Genomic DNA, 10,519 nt, shown 5'->3' on the forward strand with positions numbered 1-10,519 from the left:
ATACTGATACTTTAAGAATGTGTCGTTACTATCTATCTATCACTATTTTATAAGTGCCTAAAAATAGATTAAATTTAAGTTTGTAAATAATTAATAACTTTGTTAACAAACTTGTTCAACAAAAAAGTTACGAGATAAAATGTCAGTTAAAAGTTAAAACATATAGGTAAGTATATATTCAATTAATTTGAATGAAGAAAATCCTTCATCACAAATAATTAGATTTTTAAATTGAGGAGGGTCGGAACAAAAACCGATAAACGACATGCTGTATTTTTTTCTTTTTTTTTGTAATTTCGATGCTTTTGCATAATTTTACATGATAAGCTTATTGAATCTGTTCTAAAGCCGATGAATCTAGTAGAAAAATGCGCTTCAAGTTAAATGATCTATACAGATACCGATAAATCCACTGATGAGGTAAAAGAAAATTGATATCTTAACAGAAACCGATAAATCCTACATAAATTTGATAGATTTTTATAAGGTTGAGACAAAAACCGATATATCAATTTTTAATTTTTAATTATTTAATTCCTCATATACTTAGTTTTAACCAAAAATGTTAATGGTTTTTTCACAAAGCGATAAATCCTTAGTTGATTTTTTCAAAAAACGATAAATCCGGATAGTCTAAGCAAAAACCGCTATATCCATTTTTTTTTATTTTTTTTTTCGTTTATTACTTCACACACGAATCTGTTGATTTGGTCACCAAACAATGTTGCTAATGTTGATATATTAAGATTTTTTACTCTCTTTTGCCTAAAAAAACAAAGAAATAAAACGTTTTTTCCGATTTGTCAAAAATCTTAGAAAGTGGATTTAGCGGTTTTTGTTCCGAAGCTCCTCAATTCACATCCATTTGACTATTTATAAATCTTTAAATTAATAACTCAAGAGAACTTTCTTCGTCTTTTAAAGTGGTTAGTTTCAAAACATTCGTACTCGTGCTGAAAAGTGCAAAAGTGCAAAATAAAAGATAAAAGATAGGCAAATAAACACCAAGCTTTGCAACAGAAAGACAGAACTGTCAACTACAATATTTACCTTGATGTCTTGTAAGACCTGTAAACAAGTAGATGGATATTAGAATAAGTTTATTACAATTTATAAATAATATTGCTATTATAGACGAAACCGTCACTGGATAATACAGACTTCAGACGTAGTACAATCAATCAAATCAATAGTCATTGTTTCAAATGTGAACGGGTTGTACAGTATAAATATAATTTCAGTATGTAAACCTTTTTTTCAGTTGGAAAATAAGATATACCTAGTAGTTGAACTAATACAGCACAGCAGCAACCTCCTCTGAAAGGTTTCCTGGAGTCTCCTGGAGTAAAATTATTTGTAGGTGAACAAAAACAAAAAAATAAAAAAAGGTTATGTATGTGGATAAAACTGGAAAGCCACCAATGAATACAGTTATTAATTTCATTGAATTTTAATTTTATCACACCAGCCTTTTTCCTTAACTTTTATACTTTTACTTTTACCTTTTTGGTTCTACTTTTATAATTATTTATGCCTAAAATTTTACGATAATCCCCATAAACTAACTGATTTCTTTTTCTATTAATTCAATTGTTTTTTTTATAGATAGTCGATAAACACCTTAAATTAAGCTCCACAAATATCAAATCTCTCAAAAAATCGCTCATAAAAACCTTGTCCTTGCTCCACACAGGGCCTCCAAGACTCTTGTAAAAGGTCAATTCTGTACGCACTTACAAACAACGATAGTTTATCTTACACCTAAGAGATATCGCTTCCTCTAGAGGTCGGCGGCCGGAGTGACCCGGCATCTCAGCGAGGCAGGTCAGGTTTGTTTACTGTCGATCACTTAACAATCAATGTAATTACTTGCTATTGCCTATTGTATAGTAATTGATGATTCAGTTTCCTCTATTACGCTTTTATTGCGATAGCATGTAGTGATGACGTCATGTATGTTAACGACTGCTCGAATGTTTGATCTAAAAATTGAACTACTATAATAGTTTTGAATAAAAGCATGTATTGATAGTTAAAAGTTGAACGCTACATAATTGAATATAGATAATGTTTTATGAATAATAGATAAACACCTCAAAATATCTCTAGATTTTTGCATCAGTCGAGGGCCGATGACAGAACAGTACCTTCAGGCAAAAACGCTAAATAAACGGCAGCTATGTTGCAATAGGGTAACACGATACCCGGTTACAAGAACAGGGTTTCACCCGGCTACGCCCGGCTGCGTGACACGTGACATTTGTCAAAGTTAACCGCAAACCGGGAACGGGTGGAATTCCTTATTCATCGAGGTACCGCAATACTCTAACAGATATTTGTAAAATTTGACGCGAATGGAGATGTTTGAAGCGTTTGCTAGTATTTTATTTGTATGCCAATTTGTTAGAAAATTGTGCAGACGTGAAATTAATTATAAAAACTCTGTAACCACAATTCAAACAAACAAATTTTCATTTCATTTCATTTGGTTTGAACGTCAAATTGTCTTGTACTAAGACGAAAAGTAGGAATTAATGGTCAATTCGTGATATATAAGTTCTTGGTGTATCTGTTAGCAGATTAGATCGTTCATTCACCTAATGGAAAATAAATGAAATAAATGCGCGAAGTTAAAATTAAATAACGATAAAATAAAAAGTTTTGATCCAATATTTAGCGAGCACTTTTCATACCTATACCCGAGTGGGTTAGTCGTTAAGCAAACTCATTAAATAAGTTATGTAGTTTACATTCATAAATCTAAAAGATGAATGTTACTATAAATTTATATTTAACGTAAGTTTAAAACATGTTTTTAATTTATTATGGGTAACTAACCCGCACGAATCGAAAGAAAATAATATAATCATACTGTACAGCTAGAATTAATGTCCTAGAAAATACAAACAATATACGTGTCAACCACATATTGGTGTACATAATGGCACCCATTTTCAGTGTTTATACAAAGGTGAGCACAGATTTTCAGCTAGAATATTTTACGCGAACACGGATATAATAGAAACCGGGTATAACTCAGCCGGTTGCAACGCGCGTTGTTAGCGAACCGAGAATTGTCACCACTTTTAATATTACAGGTAAGTGAAAATGCTCTCCTCTTCCTCGTTCATGCAGGATTTCAAATCTGCACTGTGTTTGATTGTAAGGAGCATTTGTGCGTGACGTAAAATACATATTATGTGCTTTTGTAGTTTGATGATGACGATGAGCATTCTTTGAACATTCTAGATCTATGAATGTCCAAAGCTTTCCCGGAACCAATAATATTAACGAATAATAGTATCAACTATTTATTTGCTGAATATTGTTGTTAGATTCAATGTGTTAACACAGCTGGCTTTTAAAGAGAAATAAAAAATAATATCAGAGATGCTCGCCCGCTTTCGAGTTTACAAAATAAGCCACATTTGTACACCTGAAATTTCGGATGAAAACCTCTACACTTAAATCACGAACTCTCATATCCACTCTCACTTTTTATTTTACATTCTGCACATATTTCGAGTGAAATTGCACAAGCAGACAGTCTGAGCGGTGTCTGGTTGTATCCTCGCCGGTTATACGAGTATATATTACCCGGTTTAACGTACGCTATAAGCCGACTTTTGTATTATCCGGGTTTATATTTTTTGCATTATGGACTTTCATAATGAACAAGCTAAAGCTTTTGATGTAAACGGTTTATTTTAGCTTAAGCTATTAATGTGTTGTTATTCTAAGGTTGTTATATATTTTGCATTGCATCAACATAATTTAGTAGTTGCATGATTGAAACATGACTTTTTCAGAGGAAGCGGGATTTGGCTTTAATGAATTTTTTGTACACTGAAAACCTATGCTGACTTTTTAAGTTGTCTACAAAAGATAGATTACCTCAAGTATTCACAACAATAACATGTATTAGTCACAATCACATTTTTTTGCCACCACTATTGATATTAAACGGGAAAGAAAGATAGATTTCCAATGCGGTGCTCGCCTCATTGCGACCCAATTCCCGCCTATTCAATTGTCATTTATCGCGAAGATCTCCCTTGGCGTATTTTCCAAGAGGTAAACGGCCTAGCGGCGTCACGCAAGTTCAAGGCCAGATCCGGGAGCAGTCCCGGGGGCTCGACATGAGGGTCGAAGCTACTGTTTGTAAACAAGCACTTTGATACTTTTGTTACCATTTTTGTCATGTTAAATCTGTAATTGATATGATCGACTTTTTGCACGCGTTGTGTGAATGTGTCGACTGTCGATATAAATAAATGCAAATTGATTGTTGTAGGTAATTGTTAGGAAGTTAGTGGACTGGTCTGGTTATTCAAATGTTCGTTGAATTAGAATCTGTAATCTGCGAAAACATTTTCGAATTTACAGATTCAAATTTAACAATACATTTTTCTTCAACGTTTCAACACTACATTTTAAAGAAGCTGACTGGATAAAAATTGATCGAGTCAGGGTGACAACGACATTATTCCTCTTTAAAAGTCCTTTCCAACTAAATTTGCAGTAGGTAAGCAATTGTAATTTGTAACATTGTAGCGATTTTATTCCGGATCCATTATCTAATCTGTGCAACCATCAGTCATTCAATCACTTTATACAGTCGTAATTACTGTCTAGATTCTAACGATACATACGCTAGAAACATAATTGACTTGTCCACTTATACATGGAATTATAGACCGACTATTATATTATACTATGTGTTAGCTATTAAAAATATTGAATGTAATTCTTTTGGGAAAGATCAAATAATAAAAGTTACTTTGTGAACTCCAGCCGTTAATAAATTCAAATAAGTATGTTAATGTTCATTCCCTATTCTCTTCGTATTTAGAAAACAATTATTGAAATAAATTGTGCTTTTGTACTGAAGCCCTTTGCTTACGTTTCCGCATCATAATATGAACCGATAAAACCATGAATTTCTAACTAAATGGAGAAAGTTGAATTAGTAGTTAAAAGAGATATTATTTCTTATTTCTAAATTATCAATTTTTTTTATTATCTATTAGTGCGTACTGTGTCATCAATTTTCGAAAATATTCTCCGATTTATATGACCAAAACCACAACAAACTTACAAAGCTTATGTAAACATGTTTTACAAGAGATAAATGCTATGAATGGAACTCAGTGTGGCGTCGAGCAGTCTGCAGTCTACATAGTCTAACGCCTACCACTTGAGATGTGATACTATTTCGTTGAATGGGAAATGGCTTGTAAAATCGAGACGATACAGTTTACTGTATTGACACGGATTCAATGTTGAACGTGTTATATATGAGAATTGGGTTCGAAGGAAGGCTTGTGGGAAAGGTATGAAGAATGAAATTAGAACATAAAAATTTATTTCATGTTATGCAATGTTTAAAAAGATCAAGTGAAAAGTTCAAAATTATGTTTTTTTTACAGTTCGTTGTTATTTAAATATACAGTTAAGAAGACTCTTAGTAAAGAATTTGTACGTTCATTAATGTTTTAATAAATTTCTAAAACTAAACATTATCATAGTTACTAGTAATAAACTCATTATCTTAATAACAGTTTCAATAATTATTCGGAAAAGCAGAAACATTGTTTCGTCATAATATAAATTCCTTCCTCATTTTTCGTTTAGAAAGCTCAGGTGAAAGTGGGTTACGAAATATGAAGGCCTACTTGAAGACTTTACGTTGAAATAATGAACACATTATTTATTGTCAGGGTATTTCTTCATAGACATACAAATTGTAAATGTCAGAATAACAAAAATGAAATATGGTAGAGACATAGATTAGATGGTAATTTTATTTCTAAATCGCAGTACCTACACATGTACCTACCTATTCCCGTAGAATATTTAAATAAGTCGCGAGTGATTCCACGGAACGGTTGGTTAAAAATATATCATATTATCATATCCATCTAATATATTCTATCAAAATAATCTAGTTAACACCTAACTGCTTACATAAATAATAACACAACGGGTCACATCCACCCACGTCCACGCCCATCACTTAATTCCCGCTGCATTTTCCAAAATACATAATGAAAATTCATTACTTTAATATCAAAATTCCACCCCGCGTTAACGTAACGTAATAAAACGTAACACCGTAGCCATCTATTACGACGGCGAAGCTTTTACGGCCCCGCGTAAATTTTCATTCGAATTTTCACGGTCGGAGTCGTAATATACTTTACGAGTCATATCAACTGCAATTAGCCGGTCACTCCGTGCCAAAATTCACGTTTTTTCTCTGAAAATGCTTTATTTTATTATATTATGCTCGCTTGTTGTAAGTTATAAATGGGATTGCTTTCCATTTACGGTCAAAAGTTTTTACGAAAAAAATATGTGAATTTTGGAAAATAAATTCGAAGTGATAAACTCGGTACTTTATTTTTAACGACTTTACTAGATCCTTATTACGCTATAATAAAAATTAATCAACAAGAAAACATTATTTTAGACTTCATTGATTTTGAAAGAATTTTCCAAATTCCCAGAATGAAAATAGTAAAAGTTTAATCCACAACGTTTTAAAATTGTCAGCACAGATTGCAGGAAGTAGTTACGATTGTACTTTAAAAGGTATGTTAAACGCACAAAATTGAATTTTTCCGTGTCGAAATTTCCAATTATCCTGTCTGCGTGGCTGTATTGATTTTCGCCGTTCAGACAGACTTTATTTATAAATACCCTTTATTATTCGATGACTCAGTGCATTAAATGATAATGTATGAATTGTTAATTTCTTCCTTGTGCTGAATTAATGTGAATTGAATGAAATATATTTAAATAATAATTACAAGATATTATCGTGTGTTTGGTTTAATTAAAGTTTAAGTTGTTGTGTTATTGGTTTATTTAAGAAATGATGTACCTACGCATATGTAAAATAGGTAAATACCTATGAGTGCAGCTGATGAACCCTAACTTTAATTAAGGAGTTTAAGTTGATTGAGCAAATCGTACATTTCAGGAACACTATAGTTTATTAATTAGTAACTAAGAAGAAGAAGTCACCTTTGAGTTTCGACAGCCAGAACCCTAGATACACTCGTTTTGGTTTCTACAAAAGCGCATACACTGGTATCACTTTTGAAGCTGTAACAACGTGCGTGACTCTAAAACCACGTGTTTTTATTTACTCCACTATCAGTTTCGCGTTACGCATGGGCTGAATGAATCGAGGGCAACGAGAGTGACCTACATTTTTATTCGCCAAGCGTACGCATTGCTACGTAGTATTTGTAGTGTTAGCCGATATGGTTATTGTGAACTTCCAATTCATTCAGTACTGTTTGTACTAGTTTTTTTCTGCGGTTATAACCTATCTTTACTAATATTATAAAGCTGAAGAGTTTGTTTGTTTGTTTGAACGCGCTAATCTCAGCAACTACTGGTCCGATTTGAAAAATTGTTTCGGTGTTAGATCGCCCATCGAGAAAGGCTATAGGCCATCATTACACTAAGACCAACCGCGGGGCACAGCTAGTTTTAGCTAAGAAGCCAAAGAAGACACATGAGTTCATACTTGTGTGTGCGATGGTTAAGCTTTTAGTATTCAAGGAAAACTTACAAGACTTTTCTATAAAAGTTTGTTGCGAATCGGTTCAGTTTAGACAAAGATTACCTTAGTATCTAAAGTATTCATATACCTAGTCATCAATTAATTACAAAATCGTTTTCCTCTAATAAAAGAAATCTCACTTATTTTTCAGATTGTAGTTAACACTCTTAATATCTGATTTGAAGTAGCTACGTATATTGCTTGAAATACAAGTAGGATTCAAAACTCGTTTTGAAATAAAAAAAAACAAATAATCTACAAAGGGATCGTTTTGTAAATCGTGGTCGATTTAAAACACGTTAAAAATAACAAACCAAAGATAGTGGAATTGGGACAGATAGTGTTATCTGTCCTACCCATTTCTATTTACTATGTTATGTCAACTATATTGCGATAACACCATGAACACGAAGGAACATTCGATGCATTTTTTTATAGACTTGGTGATAAATTTAAGTAAATATTTTTAATGTTAAACGTAAATTTTCCCTTATTTTCTAAGCGATACAGTCTTATTTGTTTTACTGTATTGACCGAATTAAGTTACCGTTTAAATTGGTTATAAATAAAATCTATTTAAATTATGTACTTTTTAGACTTTGATGTGTTATAATTAAAACATAATTAACAATTATATTGCCTTATGAATTGATTGCCAGATGCTTCTTGAGAGGTTCTTTTATTGTTGAAATATTAAGTATGGGTGGAGGATAATAAATGTAAGTTGTTATTAAAATTGACACATTTAAACCCTTTTTTAATTCATAGGTCAAAAGATAAAATATACCAAAATATTTAAGAAGCATTGGGACTCATGAATCAATATTTATTATTTATTTATTTTTCCTTATATTGAAAAATAAATTGTAGAGTTTGCGCGACTGATTACAATCAAACATTAAATAAAAGAGCAGATAAAAATCGTGTTCGATAAAAAAATATATTTTTAGATGCTTTGATGTTACCTATTTAGCTCCTTGACATTTTGTTGTACTCAGGCAATGAATAAAAATATTTTTATTTCTTACATTCATAAAGATATAAAACTGAGTAATTAATTATAGAATCAGTAACTTACAACTAAAATAATTAATAGGCAGTAAATGACTCAACGATAGCTAACCAAAGATAGTGAAAATAAATTCCATTGTTTTATTTTTATCTTATCGCAGTTAATTAACGACTTCTTGTCAAATTTTAATGAGAAATAAACTTTTTACTGTCTGTATAGTTGAGATTTACAACTGATTTGATTCGTTTTGAGATTGTTTAAATGAATGTTTTAAATAATCCATACCTACTAATATTATAAATGCGAAAGTAACTCTGTCTGTCTATCTGTTACTCAATCACGCCTAAACTACTGAACCAATTTGCATGAAATTTGGTATAGAGATATATTGATACCCGAGAAAGGACATAGGCTATCTTTTATTGCGAAATATGTACCACGGGCGAAGCCGGGGCGGACCACTAGTAGTACATAATTTTGCGATGTCCATAAAATTAAGTAATTGATTTTATAGTCTGTTTCAAATAATAATGTACGTACACATTTCCTAGGAACGAAATTATAGATAAGTGATGTTAGGAACGAAGTAATTTTGAAAGTAAAATTATCTGTGGTAAATTGCTGCTTTCGTTATTATCTATGAAAAGTAAATTGTAGACTGGCATGTAGATAATTATAACTTGCTCTCACATAATTATAATTATATTCAATGGAAAATATAGCTCGATTTAATAACTAGAGACATAGATAAACTAGATGTAATGATATGCAATTACTAGCGTAATTTTATGTATGTTTAAATTGTATGATTGTGGTATGATTAATAAATATACATGCAATAAGGATATTCATATAAGTATAAATTAAAATAGTTAATTATAAGTACTTAAGATTACGGAAGTATTTTTTTTTCATTTCCTACTGATAAGGATGGGTAAAATACAAAATAGATTTATTATGAATTAATCTGCAATATAAACTTTGTTCTTATTGAAACTTTATAACTTAAAAAAATGTAATTCGTGACCTCTTTTTATTTTACCAAGATATTAAAATTGTAGGTAAGTAAAATTTTTAGTAAAACATACGAACGAAGATTTCATTCAAAGTTTAATATGACTTAAGATTTTAAGACCCATAAAATAAAATATCTTTTTGGTTGTTTATAATGCCCACTTTTTGAGAATTAATAGGAAAATAGTTCTCGATTTTTTTTATAATATTATAGAGTTAGCTTACGATTTTTAATGAATATCTACCTTAAATCTCTACTTTAATTATTTTTTGAAATGAATTGTAAAAAAAAAATATATTTTACTATGTACATATTTTCAATACAGATTTTTAAACTCTAAATCTTGGAAGTAAAAAATACTCTACTCTCTCTCATTAATATGACTGAGGAAAAATATTTTTAAAGTTGCAAAGCAAATTATAAAGTAAAAAAATCTTTAACTTATGCACGGAATCGCTCCAATTCATCGTTGTTTTACTTGAATGCCTCGCGGTTTATTGACCTTTACTATTCTAAACTAATTAAAAGTTAACATTGACTAACGAACCTTAATCAGCGAGCACAATCCAATAGTCCACACAAACACAGCACTAAAAATAAATCAAAAATGCGCGGGAAGCGTAGTGATAGTGATGTGCAATCGCGTATCGATAATCGATTGCAGCGATATGTTACGTAAGGCGCGTGGTTGGCCGGCGGCGTCGCACGTGACTACTGACTGGTGCCAATGTGACGGACGGAACGAACGCCGGGACCCGTCGCACCCCGCCCCCGCCACACATACACCGAGCAGACGTTTGATAAACAAATTACAATTTTGAGATGCCGAGAGCTTTATGAATACATTCTTGCGCTTTTCATCCGAACTTTATTAAGTATTTAATTGAAAACGTGTGTTAATAGCGAAACAATTTCC

General features: G+C 31.5%; 1 protein-coding gene across 1 annotated transcript in view; it reads right to left on the reverse strand.

Annotated features, from left to right (window-relative positions):
• Positions 1-10,295, reverse strand: part of Tet (Ten-Eleven Translocation (TET) family protein) — a 40,666-nt gene extending 30,371 nt beyond the window's left edge. The window contains exons 1-2 of the mRNA XM_090107167.1: positions 10,151-10,295; positions 1,051-1,068 (exon numbers count right to left, since the gene is read on the reverse strand). The gene's annotated coding sequence lies outside the window, so the exon portion shown is untranslated. The remainder of the gene's footprint in view (positions 1-1,050; positions 1,069-10,150) is intronic.
• Between the last annotated feature and the right edge of the window lie 224 nt (positions 10,296-10,519).

The sequence above is a fragment of the Colias eurytheme genome, chromosome 11 (genome assembly GCF_061535395.1).
Source record: "Colias eurytheme isolate Ceu_HAF_F1 chromosome 11, ilColEury1 Martin Lab GWU primary, whole genome shotgun sequence".
Taxonomy (NCBI): Eukaryota; Metazoa; Arthropoda; class Insecta; order Lepidoptera; family Pieridae; genus Colias; species Colias eurytheme.